This window comes from Antechinus flavipes, chromosome 1, assembly GCF_016432865.1.
Source record: "Antechinus flavipes isolate AdamAnt ecotype Samford, QLD, Australia chromosome 1, AdamAnt_v2, whole genome shotgun sequence".
Taxonomy (NCBI): Eukaryota; Metazoa; Chordata; class Mammalia; order Dasyuromorphia; family Dasyuridae; genus Antechinus; species Antechinus flavipes.
The window spans coordinates 56,717,630-56,739,903 of NC_067398.1; positions in this window are offsets into that span (position 1 = coordinate 56,717,630).

Below are 22,274 nucleotides of genomic sequence, written 5' to 3' on the forward strand. Positions count from 1 at the left end.
CTTCAACAATGAGACGATTCAGACCGGTTTCACTGATCTTGTGATAAAGAGAGCCATCTTTACCCAGAGAGAGGACTGTGGGAACTGAGTGTGGATCACAACTTAACTTTCTCCCTCTTTTTGTTGATGTTTGCTTGCATTTTATTTTCTTTCTCAATTTTTTCTTTTTGATTTGATTTTTCTTGTTCACAAGATAATTGTATAAATATGTATGCTTATATTGGATTTAACATATATTTTTCCATGTTTAACATATATTGGACTACTTGGCATCTAGGGGAGGGGGTGGGGGAATGGGGAAAACTGGAACACAAGGTTTCGCAAAAGCTAATATTGAAGAATTATCCATTCATATGTATTGAAAATAAAAAAGCTTTAATAAAGGCAAAAAGTTACACCTACCACACAAGCTCGTTACGAGGAACAAATGAGATCATATATGGAAAGCACTTTACATACTTTAATGTGCTATAGAAATGCTCACTCTTATGATGATCTGTGTGCAGTTTGTATGGCCTCCAACCCTTTTTTCATTTTTGACTGCATCTCCAGCTCTTAACACACAAGGCCGTACATAGTAGGAGTTTAATAAGTGTTTTTTAGGCTGAATGGATTTGAATTGTGTCTTGTGGAAGATTAGAGATGAGGATGGGGGGAAGGGCGCTCAAATGCTAAGCTAAGGAGTTTGAATTTCATCTACGAGAGAGTCAGATGCAGTTTATAAATTTGGAAGATGTTTCTGAGAGGCAGGCAGGGATAGACAGACTGTCAAACGCGGTGCCCCAAGGCATCTTTAAAAATTCACAGCCTCTTTTTCGACAGGACAACGCTGATTCATTACTATCCAGCCACTTTAAGAGCACTTAAAATTCCTTTTTTCCACTTTTAAAAAAGTTTAACTCCTTTGCTTCTGCCTCCGCTGGATTCTGGAGTTCAGGTTATGGATGGGGAGAATCCAGGACGGGGAGGGGAGGGCTGGGAAGAATGGAAGCAAACTGAGCTCCTTGAGTAGAGGCAGGAGACGGGTCTCTGAGGGAGGAGGCAGCCAGATAAGACTGAGAAGAGTAACCTGGGCGATTTTGGCCCAGGCCAGCTGTTTACATCCAACTGGGTAGAGACCGGGAAGCCAGAAGGGCGGAGCGCTAAGCACATGTGATTTGCCATCGGAAGTTTGGGTTTAAAAGCAGCTCTGGGGCTGTGTGTATGATCCTGGGAATTTCTTTCCTCCGAACCTCAGTTTCCCCATTTGGAAAATGAGCCGGCCGGAAGAGATATTCATCTCTCGCCTTGGCAAAAAATCCTTTGCTTGCGAGAACAGCAACCGCCTCCCCGGCTCTGGCTGCCTCGTGGCCTAATTTGGTTTCACGGCAGTGACAGGGTGTCACGGAAGGAAATGAAGGCTGATCCCAACGCTGAAATTCCCTGGTTGCTGAGCAATGCATTTCAATTACCAAGGTGTGGGGCTTGTGGGGCAGATTGATCAAACTAGACCTATAAAGCAAATTGAATAATATTGTGGCTCAGAACTATAAAATATAAGTATTATGCTCAAAAGCGGCTGACAAAGTAATAAAGATAGAGTGGGGCTGGGCAGGAGGCAGGGGAGGGGGAGGGCTGATGTCGGGCACTACCAGCCTGTTGGAGATTTATGCCCCGACTCGCCTCTCAAGACATCCATCCACTCTTTCAACATTTACTGTTCTGTTCTAGAATGAGAGGAAGCTGGGAGAGACCTAGAACATAAAACATCAGAGCTGGGAGGAAACCACAGAACACAGGTTGTGGGAAATAGCATGTCAGCACATAGGATATTAGGGCATGGAATGTCAGGGCTGGGAGGACCTCAGGACCCAGATTACTGGGAGAAAGAACATCAGAACACAGAATATCAGCGCTGGAAGAAGCTTAGAATTTCTTGTCAATGTCAAATGTCAAATGTCAAATTTGGAATTTCAAATCTTGGAATGTCAAAGTTGGAAAGATTTAGAACACGTACTATTGGGGAATAGAACATTAGAACACAGAATATCAAAGCTGGAAGAAGCTTAGAACATGGAGGTAAGCTTAGAACATGGAATGTCAGGGCTGGGAGGACCTCACAACCCTGACTATTGGGAGATACAAGGTTAGCACATAGAATATCAGAGCTGGAAGAAGCTTAGAACATGGATTGTCAGAGCTGGAGGTAAGCTTAGAACATGGAATGTCAGGGCTGGGAGGAGCTCAGGACCCAGACTACTGGGAGAAAGAACATCAGAATTCAGAATATCAAAGCTGGAAGAAGCTTAGAACTTCTTGTCAATGTCAAATTTGGAATTTCAAATGTTGGAATGTCAAAGTTGGAAAGATCTAGAACACATACTATTGGGGAATAGAACATCAGAACATAGAATATCAAAGCTGGAAGAAGCTTAGAACATGGAGGTAAGCTTAGAACATGGAATGTCAGGGCTGGGAGGACCTCACAACCCTGACTATTGGGAGATACAAGGTTAGCACATAGAATATCAGAGCTGGAAGGAGCTTAGAATATGGAATGTCAGGACTGAGAGGACCTCATGACCCTGACTATTGGGAGATACAAGGTTAGCACATAGAATATCAGAGCTGGAAGGATCTTAGAATATGGAATGTCAAAGTTGGAAAGACCCCAGAACCCACACTGTTGGGAGATAGAACATCAGAATTCAGACTATCAAAGCTGGCAGAAGCTTAGAACATGGAATGTCAGAGCTGGAAGGACCTCAGAACCCACACTATTGGGAAATAGTACAACAGAATATAGAATATCAGAGCTGGAGGTAAGCTTAGAACATGGAATGTCAAAAGCTGGAAAGATCCAGAACACACGCTGTTGGGAAATAGAACATCAGAACACAGAATATCAAATCTGGAGGTAAGCTTAGAACATGGAATGTCAGGGCTGGAGGTAAGCTTAGAGCATGGAATGTCCAAGCTTGAAGGACTTCAGAATCCACACTGTTGGGAAACAGAATGTCAGGGCATAGAATATCAGAGTTGGAAGAAGCTTAAAACATGAAATGTCAGAGCTGGAAAGATCTCAGAACACACATTATTGGGAAATAGAACATCAGAACACAGAATATCAAATCTGGAGGTAAGCTTAGAACAAAGAATGTCAGAATTGGATGAAAACTTAAACCTTAAAAAAGTTAAAACTTAACAAGATCTTAAAATATATCCAGGGTATCCCAAGCAATTTCCACAGGAAGATTTTCCTATTATTCTGAATTCTGCCTTCCATCTATGGATTTTTTTCAATTTATCTTGGCTATAAATATAAAAATAAAATGAGATTCAGCATATGCTATAAATATAAATAATAAATAAATAAAAATACATACCATACTAAAATAAAATATGTATATATAATAAATAAACAAATAATACACATACTTAATTTTTTTTAAAACTCCTCTTGTTTATACCTAGTTATTATATGTTGTCTTCCTCATTAGACTGTGAGTTCCTCAAAGACACTGACTTTTGCCTTTTCTGGTGTCTCTAATGCTTAGCGTAGCACTGGGCACAGAGCGGCAGCTTAATGAATGCTTATTGACTGACTTTTGGAACCCCCTATATAATGTTGGAAATGTAGGGGACCGTGGCTAACATCTGATCTGACTCTCTCATTCTGCAGTGGAAGAAATGGCAGCCCACAGGGGAGGCAGGTATAACAACAACAACAACAATTAGTATTTACATTGCACTTTATAAATATCCCATTTTATCCCGTCAACCAGATGGAACCAGCTTCTAACCTGTGACTGGAACAGAGCAGACTAGAGGCAGGAATTAAACAGAAGTTTAATTTCAAAGTGAGGGAACCAGCTTGCAAGCAAGGAGGGGAGCTAGACACATGTTCCGGGCCCCCACTCCTAGTGGGAGATCCAAGGCAGCTTGGGAGAGCTCAGTGCTTAGAGCAAAGGCTGCACAATGAGAGGAATCCCTGACAATGAGGGCTAACCTTAACAATGTGGCCAGTTTGATTCATAACATTCCTGCCCAGAACACGGGCACTCGAGCTCAGAGAACCCCTGGGCTTGTCAAAGCCATACGATAATGATGCGATTTTGCCAGAGGATGAGATCATCTGGAGAGTGAGTGCAAAGGATTGTTGTTATGTCAAGTTCAAGAACAGTTTGCCTGGGGGGCCTTAGCTCTGGAAAACTGGGTGTCTCCTAATACCTTGACAATTCTCACAACTGCCCTATGAGCTACATGCTGCTGTTAGCCCATTTTGTTCAGTCACACAGCTGCATTTGAATTCAGGACTTCCTGACTCCAGAACACAGTGCTCTATAGTGTGAAGATAGAACTCTATTCATTTACCACTTCAATGCCTCTTGCCCAAGAACTGAAAATCGAAGGGTTGCCCATCAGTGGGGATGGCCAAACAAGTTGTGGTGTATGAAGTTAACGGAATATGATTGTGATATAAGAAAGGATGAGCGGGTGGATTTCAAAAAGTCTGGAAAGTCTGACATATACTGATGCAAAGAGACGTGAGCAGGAAGAACTCTGCCCGTGGTAAGAGCGACATTGTACCTCGATCAGTTGTGAATGACAACTATTCTCAGCAATACGATGATCCAAGACAATTCCAAAGGACTCCTGATGGAAAATGGTATCCGCTTCCAGAGAAAGAACTGAGTGCAGATTGAAGCATACTATTTTCACTTTATTTTTATTTTTATTTTTTTTTTGTTTTTTGGTCTATTTCTTCTTTCACAAAATGACCAATGTAGAAATTTGTTTTACATGATTGCACATATATAATCTATATCGAATTGCTCACAGCCTCAGGGAGGGGGCAAGAAAGGGAGGAAAGGAGAGAATTGGGAACTCAATATTTCAAAAAAGTTGGAATCTGTCTTTACATGTAATTGGAAAAAATAAAATCGGATTTTCAGAAAAGCCTCTTGCCCAAGGTGCCCAGCCAGTAAGCAGCAGAATTAGCTCAGGTCATATTCCTTAGATGCAGATCTGATCATGTGATTTTCTTGCTTGACCAGCTCCAGTGGCTTCCTATTGCATCTAGGGTAAAATACCCAGTTGGCTTTTTAGCTTTTAAAGCCCTCTTTATTGGGGTGCTGTGACAAGGGACCCAGAGCCGAGCAGAGGTCCCTGCGCTCATTGATAAATATTTGATTGATTGATTGAACTGGTATTTCTACCCATGTCTTCCCATGTGGAGGTGTTCTTGCCATTGCTACATAGAGAATCTGGCTCGAGACTGGAGTGAGGAGGGGGTAGAACCAGAGATGAACAAGAATTAGAATCTGTGCCCCTCACAATCTGAGGGCAGAGGGAGAGCTGCCTCATTCTTTGGTACAATTGCCAGCACGTCCATTTTTCGGTCATTCCCAACATCTCGTGACCCCATTTGGGGTTTCCTTGACAAAGATAACCTGCGTGATTTACTATTTCCTTTTCCACTCATTTTACAGATGAGGAAACTGAGGCAAATAGGGTGAAGTGACTTGTCCAGAGTCACACAGATAATAAATATCTGAGGTCACGTTTGATCTTGAGTCTTTCTGGACTATCCACTGCCCCACCTACTATATAGTAGCCAGTATAAATACTTATTGATTCTTTCATTGATAAAGTCATGATTATGTAAAGAACTGCTTGCCATCTGAGGGAAGGGGTGGAGAGAGGGAGGGGAAAAATTGGAACAGAAGTGAGTGCAAGGGATAATGCTGTAAAAAATTACCCTGGCATGGGTTCTGTCAATAAAAAGTTATTTAAAAAATATTAAGCAGATAAAGTCATGATTAAAGCTGTGAGGACTCTTCCTCCTCCGCTGTGTCCAGAAGAACGTAAGCTCATCGAGGGCAGGGACAGCTTTGCTTTTGTCATTGTCTCCAGGGCCAAACACAGAACATTATATGTATTATAAGACATAGTGGGGAAGGCTGACAGAGTTGGAAAGCGCCATCCATCCATCAACCTTTATTAAGCACCTACTATGTGCGAGGCTCCACACTAAGTACTGGATCGGGCAAGATTCTGCTGCTGGAGCAGATAAGAGTAAGAAAGGGTGTGCCCAAGTGTGAAGAATGGCATTAAACACAATTGTGGGAGCCCCGGGTGGTGCGGTATCTTCAGAGATCACGGGGCAGAAGTGGAGAAATGAGTTTGTTTAGAGCCCGTGCAAACACAAGAATCACGAATGTGGTATTTGGAGACTGTAGAAACCCTACAGGAGAGGTCATAAAAGTTCCATTTTTGCTCATTTTACAGATAAAGAAGCAGATTTCAGCAAATTGTCTGGGTGACAGAGCTTGGAAGTGGCAAAGCTGGGACGTGAGCATGGTAGAATTCATAGAATCCATGGGGTCGGCAACAGCTGAGTTGGAATCAGACACTCACTGGCTGCATGACTGGGCAAATGAGTCATTTAACCCTGATTGCCTCAGTTTCCTCCCCTGTAAAATGACGGGGTTGAGCTCAAGGACCCTGAAGGGCTTTTCCATCTCTGAATCATCACCTATGATCTTATCATTTTCTGCTTCTAAAGCCAGTGCCCTTCCCCCTGGCCCTGGTTGGAGAGGAGAAGGAGGAAACCAGACATTCCTCATCACTGTGGATGCGTCAGAAGGAGCGTGGCACTGGGAGGCAGGAGACTTGGGTTCCAGTGCCATCTTTGCCAGGGGCTCATCGTATAGCGTTTCTGAAAACACGTTTGCTTTTCCCCAGAAAGCAGCCTGGGATTTTAATTTAGCAGAAATATTTGGATGTCATTTCCCCTCTCCGGTTCAGTCTGGCGTTCTGTCCAAGGTTGTGGTGGGGGGGAAGGGTGGTGCTTGACAAGTTGATATCCAGGGTTCCTTCCAGTTCTAATTTGGTTCTCCCTCCTGCTCCAATTAACTCAATCTTTTCCCCTCTTAATTCACAGTCCTCTATCCACTCCTCCATCCTTCACACACTTCTAAAAATTGGCTCCCACTGACAATGGATTTTCTAAAAACTCATTCGTTTTTCCCCAGAGGCCAATGCACCTTCATCCTAAGATTTTTTAAAAATAGATTTTTTTTTTCCCCAAGTAGTGCTCCAATTAAACTGAGGGAAACCATTTACTATATATGCAAGCTTCATTCTGATCTTCTTAAATGGCCAGCCCTAAAATTTTCCCATTTTGCTTGACTTTTTGCTCCTCAGTCTTCAGATTTTCAGACTGAATCTTGTCTTAACTAATCCTTCAGACCCTTGCGCCGCCCCACCCTCATGCCCATTTTCTTCTGTTTTCCTTGGGGTAGAATATTTTCCTTTTCCCTTAATAGCCAGTTTCATGCCATTGAGCATCGGATGCCATTGGACAGTTCCCATTCTGATAAATTAAACTCCCTTTCCCTGCTCCATCTCGACATTCGCATCCCTCTCCTTGCTCTAAAACACACTCCCGGCCCCTTTGTGTGCGTCTCGCAGGAATGTTCTGTGTTCTGAAAGCAGGGGCAAGCAGAAAGAGCCGTGCACTGACAGCAGAAGGCCGGGTTCTGCTCCATCTCTGCCCCTACATGTCACAATGGGTGTCCCCAAGGAGCTCACAACGCCCTGATTCTCAGCCATATCAGTTGTACAATGGGACAAACACTGGACTAATTTCTAATGTCCTTTCTAGCGTGGGGCACTTACCAGGGTCGGAGAGGACCAAAGGTCTAATCCAGCCTCAGATGCTTGCTAGCTGTATGATGCTGGAAAACTGGGTGTCTCCTAATACCTTGACAATTCTCACAACTGCCCTATGAGCTACATGCTGCTGTTAGCCCATTTTGTTCAGTCACACAGCTGCATTTGAATTCAGGACTTCCTGACTCCAGAACACAGTGCTCTATAGTGTGAAGATAGAACTCTATTCATTTACCACTTCAATGCCTCTTGCCCAAGAACTGAAAATCGAAGGGTTGCCCATCAGTGGGGATGGCCAAACAAGTTGTGGTGTATGAAGTTAACGGAATATGATTGTGATATAAGAAAGGATGAGCGGGTGGATTTCAAAAAGTCTGGAAAGTCTGACATATACTGATGCAAAGAGACATGAGCAGGAAGAACTCTGCCCGTGGTAAGAGCGACATTGTACCTCAATCAGTTGTGAATGACAACTATTCTCAGCAATACGATGATCCAAGACAATTCCAAAGGACTCCTGATGGAAAATGGTATCCGCTTCCAGAGAAAGAACTGAGTGCAGATTGAAGCATACTATTTTCACTTTATTTTTATTTTTATTTTATTTTTTTTTGGTCTATTTCTTCTTTCACAACATGACCAATATAGAAATTTGTTTTACATGATTGCACATATATAATCTATATCGAATTGCTCACAGCCTCAGGGAGGGGGCAAGAAAGGGAGGAAAGGAGAGAATTGGGAACTCAATATTTCAAAAAAGTTGGAATCTGTCTTTACATGTAATTGGAAAAAATAAAATCGGATTTTCAGAAAAGCCTCTTGCCCAAGGTGCCCAGCCAGTAAGCAGCAGAATTAGCTCAGGTCATATTCCTTAGATGCAGATCTGATCATGTGACTTTCTTGCTTGACCAGCTCCAGTGGCTTCCTATTGCATCTAGGGTAAAATACCCAGTTGGCTTTTTAGCTTTTAAAGCCCTCTTTATTGGGGTGCCGTGACAAGGGACCCAGAGCCGAGCAGAGGTCCCTGCGCTCACTGATAAATATTTAATTGATTGATTGAACTGGTATTTCTACCCATGGCTTCCCATGTGGAGGTGTTCTTGCCATTGCTACATAGAGAATCTGGCTCAAGACTGGAGTGAGGAGGGGGTAGAACCAGAGATGAACAAGAATTAGAATCTGTGCCCCTCACAATCTGAGGGCAGAGGGAGAGCTGCCTCATTCTTTGGTACAATCGCCAGCATGTCCATTTTTCGGTCATTTCCAATATCTCGTGACCCCATTTGGGGTTTCCTTGACAAAGATAACCGGCGTGATTTACTATTTCCTTTTCCACTCATTTTACAGATGAGGAAACTGAGGCAAATAGGGTGAAGTGACTTGTCCAGAGTCACACAGATAATAAATATCTGAGGTCACGTTTGACCTTGAGTCTTTCTGGACTATCCACTGCCCCACCTACTATATAGTAGCCAGTATAAATACTTATTGATTCTTTCATTGATAAAGTCATGATTATGTAAAGGACTGCTTGCCATCTGAGGGAAGGGGTGGAGGGAGGGAGGGGAAAAATTGGAACAGAAGTGAGTGCAAGGGATAATGCTGTAAAAAATTACCCTGGCATGGGTTCTGTCAATAAAAAGTAATTTAAAAAAAAGAAAGCAGATAAAGTCATGATTAAAGCTGTGAGGACTCTTCCTCCTCCGCTGTGTCCAGAAGAACGTAAGCTCATCGAGGGCAGGGACAGCTTTGCTTTTGTCATTGTCTCCAGGGCCAAACACAGAACATTATATGTATTATAAGACATAGTGGGGAAGGCTGACAGAGTTGGAAAGCGCCATCCATCCATCAACCTTTATTAAGCACCTACTATGTGCGAGGCTCCACACTAAGTACTGGATCGGGCAAGATTCTGCTGCTGGAGCAGATAAGAGTAAGAAAGGGTGTGCCCAAGTGTGAAGAATGGCATTAAACACAATTGTGGGAGCCCCGGGTGGTGCAGTATCTTCAGAGATCACGGGGCAGAAGTGGAGAAATGAGTTTGTTTAGAGCCCGTGCAAACACAAGAATCACGAATGTGGTATTTGGAGACTGTAGAAACCCTACAGGAGAGGTCATAAAAGTTCCATTTTTGCTCATTTTACAGATAAAGAAGCAGATTTCAGCAAATTGTCTGGGTGACAGAGCTTGGAAGTAGCAAAGCTGGGACGTGAGCATGGTAGAATTCATAGAATCCATGGGGTCGGCAACAACTGAGTTGGAATCAGACACTTACTGGCTGCATGACTGGGCAAATGAGTCATTTAACCCTGATTGCCTCAGTTTCCTCCCCTGTAAAATGACGGGGTTGAGCTCAAGGACCCTGAAGGGCTTTTCCATCTCTGAATCATCACCTATGATCTTATCATTTTCTGCTTCTAAAGCCAGTGCCCTTCCCCTGGCCCTGGTTGGAGAGGAGAAGGAGGAAACCAGACATTCCTCATCACTGTGGATGCGTCAGAAGGAGCGTGGCACTGGGAGGCAGGAGACTTGGGTTCCAGTGCCATCTTTGCCAGGGGCTCATCGTATAGCGTTTCTGAAAACACGTTTGCTTTTCCCCAGAAAGCAGCCTGGGATTTTAATTTAGCAGAAATATTTGGATGTCATTTCCCCTCTCCGGTTCAGTCTGGCGTTCTGTCCAAGGTTGTGGTGGGGGGGAAGGGTGGTGCTTGACAAGTTGATATCCAGGGTTCCTTCCAGTTCTAATTTGGTTCTCCCTCCTGCTCCAATTAACTCAATCTTTTCCCCTCTTAATTCACAGTCCTCTATCCACTCCTCCATCCTTCACACACTTCTAAAAATTGGCTCCCACTGACAATGGATTTTCTAAAAACTCATTCGTTTTTCCCCAGAGGCCAATGCACCTTCATCCTAAGATTTTTTAAAAATAGATTTTTTTTCCCCGAGTAGTGCTCCAATTAAACTGAGGGAAACCATTTACTATATATGCAAGCTTCATTCTGATCTTCTTAAATGGCCAGCCCTAAAATTTTCCCATTTTGCTTGACTTTTTGCTCCTCAGTCTTCAGATTTTCAGACTGAATCTTGTCTTAACTAATCCTTCAGACCCTTGTGCCGCCCCACCCTCATGCCCATTTTCTTCTGTTTTCCTTGGGGTAGAATATTTTCCTTTTCCCTTAATAGCCAGTTTCATGCCATTGAGCATCGGATGCCATTGGACAGTTCCCATTCTGATAAATTAAACTCCCTTTCCCTGCTCCATCTCGACATTCGCATCCCTCTCCTTGCTCTAAAACACACTCCCGGCCCCTTTGTGTGCGTCTCGCAGGAATGTTCTGTGTTCTGAAAGCAGGGGCAAGCAGAAAGAGCCGTGCACTGACAGCAGAAGGCCGGGTTCTGCTCCATCTCTGCCCCTACATGTCACACTGGGTGTCCCCAAGGAGCTCACAACGCCCTGATTCTCAGCCATATCAGTTGTACAATGGGACAAACACTGGACTAATTTCTAATGTCCTTTCTAGCGTGGGGCACTTACCAGGGTCGGAGAGGACCAAAGGTCTAATCCAGCCTCAGATGCTTGCTAGCTGTATGATGCTGGACAAGTCCCTTACTCCTGCTTGCCCTAGTTTCCTCATCTGTCAAATGAGTTGAAGAAGGAAATAGAAAACTATTGTAGCATCTTTGCCAAAAAAACCTCAAATGAGATCACAAAGAGATATAACTGCACAACAACAAAGGTCCCTTCTAGGGCTAATAATTTGTGTTCTAAGGTACCTTCCATTTCTGACATCCTGTGTTTCAAGGTCATATACAATTCAGACAGTTTTGTGTTCTAAAACTCCTAACTGGAGGTCCTTCCCAGCTCTGACATTCCATATTCCAAAATGTCCTCCCAGCTCTGACATCCCTTGTTCTAAAAGCTCTTCCAAGTTCTGGCGTTCCATGTTCCAAAGGCCCTTCCCACCTCTGACATTCCATGTTCCAAAGTGTCTTCCCAGCTTTCATTCCATGTTCTAAAAGCCCCTCCCACCTCTGACATTCCATGTTCTAAAAGCCCCTTCCAGCTCTGACATTCCTTGTTCTAAAAGCTGCTCCAAGCTCTGACATTCCATGTTCCAAAGCCCCTCCCACCTCTGACATTCCATGTTCTAAAAGCCCCTTCCAGCTCTGACATTCCATGTTCCAAAGTGTCTTCCCAGCTTTCATTCCATGTTCTAAAAGCCCCTTCCAGCTCTGACATTCCATGTTCTAAAAGCCCCTTCCAGCTCTGACATTCCTTGTTCTAAAAGCTGCTCCAAGCTCTGACATTCCATGTTCCAAAGCCCCTCCTACCTCTGACATTCCATGTTCCAAAGCCCCTCCCACCTCTAACATTCCTTGTTCTAAAAGCAGCTCCAAGCTCTGACATTCCATGTTCCAAAGCCCCTCCTACCTCTGACATTCCTTGTTCTAAAAGCAGCTCCAAGCTCTGACATTCCATGTTCCAAAGGGCCCTCTCACTTCTGACATTCCATGTTCCAAAGCCCCTCCCACCTCTGACATTCCATGTTCCAAAGCCCCTCCCACCTCTGACATTCCTTGTTCTAAAAGCTGCTCCAAGCTCTGACATTCCATGTCCCAAAGCCCCTCCCACCTCTGACATTCCTTGTTCTAAAAGCTGCTCCAAGCTCTGACATTCCATGTTCCAAAGCCCCTTCTACCTCTGACATTCCTTGTTCTAAAAGCAGCTCCAAGCTCTGACATTCCATGTTCCAAAGGGCCCTCTCACTTCTGACATTCCATGTTCCAAAGCCCCTCCCACCTCTGACATTCCTTGTTCTAAAAGCTGCTCCAAGCTCTGACATTCCATGTTCCAAAGCCCCTCCCACCTCTGACATTCCTTGTTCTAAAAGCAGCTCCAAGCTCTGACATTCCATGTTCCAAAGCCCCTCCCACCTCTGACATTCCTTGTTCTAAAAGCTGCTCCAAGCTCTGACATTCCATGTTCCAAAGCCCCTCCCACCTCTGACATTCCATGTTCCATATTTCACATTCCGATTCCAATGATCTCAAGGACTCTTCCATTTCAATACTGCAGTATCCCTAGCATCCATCTTCTCTTTTTTATTCTCCCATTCTTCCCCGCCCCCCACAACCTTTTAAATTGGCTTGTTCCCTTATCTCATCATTTCCCTCTCTGTCCTTCTTACTATAGTCAGAAGAGTCTTCTTTATCTGAGTCTGATCATTCATTCACCCACTAGGCATTGATTGAGCTCCTACTGAATACAACTGGGGTGGGTTCTGACCCAATTAAAAAGTTTAGAAAAGATCCCAGCCCAGATAGAGCTTCCAGCCAAATAGAGAGATAAGACGCAATTGCAATTCAAGACAAATGCATTAGATAATTGCAAACAAAGTGCATTATGCGGTCTGAAAAAGAAAGTCAGCATTTGCTGAGGAGAAAGGGATGAATGATAATAAAAAATAATATCTAATATTTACAGAGTACCTGCTATATACCAGACATTGTGTGAATATTGGCAAATATTATCTTATTGGATCCTCACAATAATCTGGGAAGCAGATGTTAATATTATCCCCATTTAGCAGTTGCGGCAGAGAGAGATTAAGTGAGTTGCTCAGTGGAAGTGTCTGAGGCTCAGATTTGAATTTGAACTCAGATTTATCCTGACTCCAGGCCCAGTGTTTTAACCACCGTACCATCTGGCTTTATGGAAATGGCAGCATTTAAGTTTATTTAAAGGAGAGGTAGGGCCAAAATAGAATTTCACCTAAGGAGAAAAGAGGATATTCAGGATGTTGCTGTTGTTGTTGAGTCATGTCTGATTCTTCATGACTGGATGGATTCATGACTGGAATGATTTGCCATTTCCTTCTCCAACTCATTTTACAGATGAGGAAACTGAGGCAAACAGGGTAAGTGACTCGTCCAGCTAGAAAATATCCGAGTCCACATTTGAACTCAGGGCAGAGGAAATATTATTAAAGGCACAAAAGCAGAGAAACTTACAGGTTATGTTAGAGATCTTTGTCTGGTTTAGCTAAAAAGTGGGAAGTAATGAGAGATGAGACTGGAAGGAAAGACAGGACCAAATCTTGCAGGACCTTAAACAGCAGGCTAGGGAGGATGAACTTTCCTTGACAGGCAACAGAGAGTGGCGTGATCAGATCTACTTTTTGAGAGTGATTATTCAGGATGAACTGGCACAGAGAGAGAGTGAAGGGGGGGACCTGTTACAAGGCAACTGTGGTCATTCAAGCAGATGATTATTAGGGCTGGTTTAGTGGGAGTAGAGTCAGTCCAGGTGTCAGGACTCAGTAACTGACTTGGAGATGGAAACTGAGGGAAAGTGAAGTTTCAAGAGTAACGCCAGAGTCTCAAACACAGGAGGCAGGGTGCCTGGCTGAGCCGCAGACAGAGAAGGAAGGCAGAAGGAACAGATTGTGGGGGAAGATAACGACTTAGGTTTCAGACCCCCTGGCATCTGAATAGTTTCTCTTATATGAGGTGGTTCTTAGGGAGGGTAAAGAGGGAATTATACAGGGGGAAATTAAAATATATTAAATTAAAGTTATCAATAAAAAATGTTCTTAAAAAAAAGAAAATATGACCCAAGCTCAAAAGATAGATCAGGGCTTGAGTTACAAATTTAGAGGTCATTTGCATTAAGATTTTGAATTGTTGCAGCAGTGAATGAGATGCTAAGGGAGAAGGAGAAGGGAGGAGGAGAGAAGAGAACAAAGGAGAAGGAAAGAGAGGGAAGAGAAAAGAAGGGAATAGAAGAGTAAAAAGAGAGAAGAGAGGAGAAGGGAGGAAATATGGAAGTGGAGGGACAGAGAGAGGGAGGAAAAGACCGAAATAGAGACAAAGAGACAGGGGAGACAGAGAGTCACACAAAGAGAAAATATTTCCCATGGAAACATCCATGAAAAGAGGATGAGGAGGGCTTACTGGCTCAGTCTTTGAACCAGTAAAGTGTATTGTCTCTGAAAGTCAAGGGAAGAGTATATTCAGTGTCAGGACTTGGGGCAGGATAAGGGAGTCAGTATAATCAGCTGCTCTGGGGGTTAAGGAGATGACTGGCAGAAAGGGGTCCTTGGATTTGGAAATTAGGACATCTTTAGAACAGAAACTCATAGGTATTTAATAAATGGTGGTTCAACTGAACCATAATATGATGACTCGAAATTTGTGATAGTTAGAACCAAGGATGGATTGAAGTTGCTCCTTTGTGACATTTGTAGTCCTTTAAAAGAACTGTGCAAAATCTGCAAGAGCCTTTCACCCAGTTTAGTTATGCCTGCAATTTCCATCGCTATCACTGGGAGGTAGTGCTGCTGGCTAAAGTAAGTCAGGACCAAGATATCCATGTACTTTGGGCACCAAAAGCTGATGTCTCAAGAGATAAGAAATATATGCATCCACAGACAAAAAGAACTACAGACATTTCCCACATTTATTTGTGAAAATACAGCTGGGCGAGATTCACAACCAATCTGCCATTGATTTTGGGGACATCTTGTTGTATTTCCTTTTTTTTTTTTTTTTTCTGAAGCAATTGGGGACAGAAATTTCCTAAACTGCTACTCGGCATTGACCTCAGGGGTCCAAGTCAGGGGAGAGTCGGTTCTGGGGTTGACCTTGCCTAAGATCTGGAATAAAGGAAGACAAAACACATGAGTCAGACACAATTGCCTATTTACACTGAAATGGAGGCTTATTCTAAAATGGCATCACTCATGTCAAAAAGGGAAAATATAGTGCCTTCCTCTCTCTGCCGCCACGTGGGTGATGAATTTTTTCATTTACAGTAATTCATAAAGATAATCTATTAAGACATGGAGGAGTTGCTATTTGTATTGATGGAGAGAGCATCCACATTCATCTTTTTAAGTGCACTGATTAAACTCTAATTATCTACATTTGTATATTAAAATGAGATTAATGCATTTCTTAAGCGTTTATTATGTGTCAGGCGCCATGCTAAGCACTAAGGAGCCAAATACAAGCTAGACAGTCCCTGTCTTCAAGGACCTTACATTCTAATGGATGAATGCAGTACATAGGGTGCTAAGGACAATAATATTTGAAGTAAGTATTTCAAAAATAGAACCATCTCTACACAAGCTGGTGCTTTATAACTAACAGTTGTGTCTGTGTGTGTTTTTTTTTTAAATCCCTGTTTATCTCTGGAGTCTCTTAACAAAAGCATTGGAGCAAAAAGGTCCAAAACAGATATATGGATAAACAGTGAGCTGGGGACCAGAATTAATGTTTTAAATTTTTCTTTTTTATTATGACCTTAACAATCTCAACAAGTACAAATAATTCAATATACAAAGAAGAATTTTTAAAATACATGAAGCTGTGAACTTGTTCCATGGTCTGATTTTTTAAAAAGTGTATATTAAATTTAATAAGGCAATAACAAAATTGCCGTTTATTTGTATTCCCTTTTGGATTTCTTTTTATTTTCTTCTGAATATTTTTATGTTTGTTTTATTGAAGCCCTTTTTCTTTCTTTTTATCACTATCACTACCCACTAATTCATGACTCATCTCCCCACCCTTCTTCCCCTCATGATCAGAAGTAGGACCCAGAATTCACCAGGAGAAGAAGAGCAGGCTGGATTATCTCATGGAAATGTGCAGTGCTTTTGATGACCTTGAAACAAAGACCAATTGTTTTAACAATAGTCTGCATGTTCCAAGTGCAGAATACTACAGTGTTCAATGAATTAGAGTTGAGGGCCACCCAAAGAACAATGGAAAAGTCCATAATGGATTGTGACATATTGCCAAAGAAGACTTACACAGGAAAAGTGCATAAAGAACATCTTTAGAGAGGTATGTGATAGAAAAGGTTGAGTGGGCCAGTTTGGAAGAATGAGGAATAAGAAGTGAACAATCTGAATATTTCATAAGATCCACACAATGTCAAGGGCTCTAGAGGAAGTCCTCCTAGCATGGTGGATGGGCCCCCTGGGAAGAGCTTATGAGAACACAAGAATCGGTGTGGTTGGGCTATAAGCTGCATCATGGAAGAAATGTATTTTTGAGATACTGGACCCATCAGCAACATAGAGACATCTCATAGCCTTTTTGAGCATCTTGGCCTAACATTTCATCACACTTCATAACTACCAGGACTTATTATCTATCTATCTATCTATCCAACCTTTCTCCTTCCTTCCTTCCTTCCTTCCTTCCTTCCTTCCTTCCTTCCTTCTTTCCTTCCTTCCTTCCTTCCTTCCTTCTTTCCTTCCTTCCTTCCTTCCTTCCTTCTTTCCTTCCTTCCTTCCTTCCTTCTTTCCTTCCTTCCTTCCTTCCTTCCTTCCTTCCTTCCTTCCTTCCTTCCTTCACCTCCTTCTTTCTCTTTCCCTCCTTCCCTCTTTTCCTCCCTTCCTTCTTTCCCTTCCTCCCTAATCTCACTTATTATTGTGTAACAGATTAAAAAAATTTTTTTTCATTAATTGATTTTTCTGGTTATATATGTATATGGGCCCTCATTGTATGGGGAAAACTTGCACACTTTCTTGATTGTCAATTTGTTCCACTCCATGCAGGGGCCAAGTCCCATTTTTCTTCTCTCCTTAAGCATCTGTCACTGTCCTCTTGCCGCTCCCTTTCAGCAGAGCACCCCAAACTTCTACCTGACCCCGAAATCAAAGACCATTTGTAGTGAGCTTCCCACTGTCCCCTGCTTCATACCTTAAGAGCTCTCTATCTAATCTCTCTTCCCTTGCTCCCATCTCTGAGGAAGGGATGGTCATTTTCCTTGCCAAGGTTAACCCTTCTAACTGAATGAGACCTTGATCTCATTGCCTACTGTTTCCTCCAGGAACCAATCCCATCAATTATTCTCTCTCCCCCTTCTCTCCCTCCGTCTCCCCCTTCCTTTCTCCTATATTCAATTTTTCCTTATCTACTGCTGCCTACAAACACGCTCAGGTCTGCTCCATCCTTTAAAAACCTTCACTTGACCCTGCCAAATCCTCAAGCTATCATCCTGTGTCTCGATTCCTTTTCAGTGCCAAACTCCTAGAAAAAATTGTCTCCATTCACTGCCTTCACCTTCTCACCTCCCATCCCCCAGCCCTTGCAATCTAGCTGCTGATCTCACCACTTCAGCAATCAATCAAGAAATATTTATTAAGGCTTCCTTTAGAAGCCAGGAACGGGGGTAGATGTTGAGGATATAAATACAAAGAATTCAACAATCTCTGCTCACACTCGATCAATAAACACTTATTAAACGCCTACTGTGTGTCAGGCACTGCACTCAGCAGGAGGCAAGTGACAGCCTTTACCCTCCAGGAGCTTGCAGTCTCAGAATAATGAATTAGTTCTTGACCCATTCTAATGGGCTGAATTTATGTTAAAAATAGATGGCATCAATAGAAAGTTAATAAATGCATACATTTGTACACCTGAATATACATCCCTACACCTGTACCTACACCTGTACATGTACATAACGTCCCAAAATTCTTAGTGCACTTCTAAGCTTTAATAGCTTTAGCACACAAGTGTGAACGTGCACCCGCAAAAATATGCACAGGGTAGTTAAACATAGGATAGTTTGGAAGGAAGCTTACCAGCAGCTGGGAAGGTTCAGGGATCGAAGGTTTTGTGCAGAAGATGGCATTTAAGCTGCATCTCAAAGGAAGAGAGACATTTTGAGAAAGACGTAAGAAAAAGATATATTCTAGACATGGGGCCAATTGAAGAAGCACAAAGATAAGGACAGAAAACTGTTCTGTTCAAGGTAACCGATAATCTCTCACCTGCTAAATCTGATGGCTTAATCTCCATCCAAGTTTCCTCAAGCTTTCAGCAGCTCCTGACCTTGCTGACCACTGTCTTCTCCGGAACACTTTATTTCCCCTTGACTTCTGGGATACTTCTTTCTCCTGGTTCTTCTGTTTAGCTGGCTACTTCTTAGAATCCTTTGCTAGAATATCATCCAGTTCTTGCCTTATCATCCCAAGCCCCGTTCTCTTCTCTATCCATATGTTTCTCAGTGAACTCATTAGCTTCCAAGCATCAAAATATAATTTTTACACAAATGACCCTGAAAGGTGCACATTAGCCCTACTCTCTCCCCTGAAGTCTATTCATGCACCATTAATTATCTCCTAATATCTCCCCCTGCCTATCCTATTGATTCCTGGAACTCAACACATGCAAGAGTTATCTTGCTCTTCTGCCAAACTTGCCTATTTCTGATGATGGCGCTCCCATCCTCCCAGTCATTGGTTTCATAATCTCAGTCATCCTTGACTCTTGCCTCCCCTTCTCCCATCTCTAATCGATTGAAAAACTTTTTAGATTCAACTTCCACAACATCTTTCCCATCTGTCCCCTCTACCCAACCATTATCCCAGTTCAGATCCTCATCCTCTCTTTCATAGACCTCACAACCACTTTCTCACAACCACCTAATTACCTGCTAGCCACTTGCTTCTACAGCTAGGTCCCCATTAGTGTGAATCTCATGTATGGAAAAATATGGTGATTGGTTCCAGTCCAAGGAAAAAGTGCACCGAGGATTTGAATAATGCGTCCCACCCCACTGGACTCACACTAATGGGGACCTAGCAGCAAATTCTCAATCCTAAATATTGGTATCTGCTCACTAATCTCCAGTGGCTTCTTATTGCCTGGAAGACAAAACATCAACTCTTTAACCTGACATTTAAGTCTGTTCACAACTTGATCCTCACCTACTTTCCCAGTCTTATTTCAAACAATTCTCTTGCATCAGCTCTTCATTTCAGCTAACCCAGATTTCTGCTGGTTCCCTGAATCGAGCCCATCTTTTCCTGCTTCCAAGCACAAAATATATCCCACGTCTGGCAAGGCTTTCCTAGTCTTTTCCTCAGCTCAGAAGCGTTAGTTTCCTTCTAGGCTCAGCTCCTACTTTCTCTGAAGTAGAGAATTGGTAGAGCTCCCCTTCTTTGTTTATGTCTCCATGCCATGTCCTGCCTGGAGGCAGGATTGTTTGGCTTGTGACTTTACATCTGGAGGACCTGCTTAGTATTTTTTCTGTAGTAGGTGCTTAATTAATGCTGTTTGATCAAATCAACTTAATACCAACATGGAGACAAAAGTGAACTAAGGAGGATTTTCTTCCCCATTTTATTAATAACAAAGGACAAAAAGGTTATTTGTTACTTCAGAGTAAAGAAATAAGGCCCTGCCAAAAGACCCTGTCTTCATCCCACAAAAACCAAATCATTACTCCAGAAGCCCCTCCAAGATGGACCAGGAAGTCCAGAGTGTTGGCCAGAGAGAAAGGAGGAGAATGCTTTTTTGGCCCCACTCTAATGGTATAAAACATTTTCATACCTGGTGCTGCTGAGAGATCCAGGCTCTTATTCTTCCTGCCTGTATGACTGTGATACTTTCCTAATTGGTGGCCCAGTCTTGAGCTGCTCCCCTTTCCAGTCCATCCCCTCCACATCTGCTTGCCAAAGGGACTTACCTAAAGTACAGATCACCCCCTCCCCCCAATCAATAAACTTCAGTAACTAATTGCTTGTCTCTAGGAGCAGATATAAAATCCTCTGAAATTTAAAATTCTTCCCAATTGGGATTCTCCCTTTCTTTTTCACTTATGAGTTGTTCCCTTCTACCCATCTCTGCGATATTGCCTAGCTCCCTTGTGACTATTTCAACCATCTAGAATCTCTTTCTTCAAAACTCAGCTCAAACTCTTCCTTCCATAGGAGACATTTCCTATTCTTCCCCACCCCAAGCTTTCCACCTTGAGTATCTTCTCCATCTATGATGTATGTATATTTAATTCTTCAGAATTTATGCTCTTATAGCACTATTTTTGCTTTTTTCTTTTGTATCTCCCACAGTTAGCATAGCACGTGGCACATAATAAAAGCTTAATAAAGGCTTTTTGATGGATTGAATAAATAAAGCAGTCCTTGATCTCAAGGTGCTTTAAATCAAATTAAAACTTCACAACAAATTTCTGAGTGATGCAGAACACATCTTAGCATCCTCATTTGTCAGTTCAGGAAACTGAGGCTTAGATTTAAATGACTTCCCTTCAGTCACATATGAGTTGGGACTAGACTTTAGTCTTCTGATTAGTGACCCAGTGCATTGCCCAAGAATAGTCCACCCACTATGAAGAGACCCATGCATTCCCTCGACTTTGCCTTCCCCACCCCAGGTCTCTAAATTTCTATCTGTCCACAATAGATTTTAAGATTTGACCTTTAAAGAGCCATACTGACCCCCCCCACCCACCTTCTTTCCCCGGTCAGTAATATCTTTCTACCTTTGAAATCCCGCAGTATTTTGCTTGTACCTCTCATGAACTTAGGAGATATTATTATGTTTTCAGTTATCTATTTGAGAATCTTATGTCCCTTATGGACTAAGCTCCATGAGGGCAGAAGCCTTGTCTTATTTATACTTTGTGTACCTCCGGTGCAAAGAATAGGATTTTGCACTCAATGATATTTAAGAAATGCAGACCAAATTGATTGAATTCCTGGCCCAATGTAAGGAAACTCAGTCCTTTGGTTTCCATTGTGTTAACCTCCAATGAGCCTCAGGGAGACCGTCCCATGCTATACATTGCCACTCTATCTTCCTGAGCTCCCCCATTCCTTGTCCATTTGATGCAGTGATTTCAGGTTCTTCGAGCATCCTTTTCAAAGGAGACTTTGCATGGCAACAGTTGCTATGCAAAATTCATAATTAATGAAGATTTCAGGGTTATGGACTTTAAAAAATCATTAGGTATTGAGGACCCAGCAGAGTTGAATGGGGGCTTGGTGGAAAGGAGGTAAGGAGGTCTTCAGAATGATCCTAATATAGAGAGAAGAACAAGCCCATACCCTGTGGTTCTAGAGTAAGTGGATAGAAGGAAGGACATGTCCATTTGTTATGCTGTTGAATCACTGATATCCATTCAAGGTGAGAGGGATTTTACCAGCTACTATACTCAGTGTAAGCACCTGTCTACTAGCATCCAAAGCTCTATGATAGGGTTGGGGTCAATTCCAAATCTTTTTCCATCCCAAATCGGCCAGTTCTGTACAGAATCGGTATCCATTTCCCCTTCATGGAATAGAGACTTACAGATTTAGAAACTATCATCTCCCTGATACAGACATTCACAGAATCCTAGAATTCCAATCTATGATCCTATAATCCCAAGATAGATTGTCAGAGGTGGCAGGTAGCTTTACAGCATGGAATGTTAGCACTGAGAAGAACCTTACAAAATAGAATGGTAAGAGCTGTGAAGAACCTTAGGACAAAGAATGTTGGAGGTATAAGGGAGCATTGAATGTCAGGGATGGAAGGGATCTTAGAACAATTCCATTCATCAGAATATGAACAAGAATGAAGGAGGTGAATTGTGGGAGCAATCTGAGATTTGGATTTGATAAGACCCGAATAATGATAGAACAGAGGAGCAAGGAACTTGAAGGTAGAAGATTGTACAGAATCAAGTTTGTTTCTCAAGGGACTTGGAAGAGAAGAGAAGAGGTGATGGTTGGGAAATTACTGGCAGGTGGAAGGATGGGAAGTTACACTGAGGATGAAGAATGGGTGAGAAGGAAAAAACAGAGAGAGAA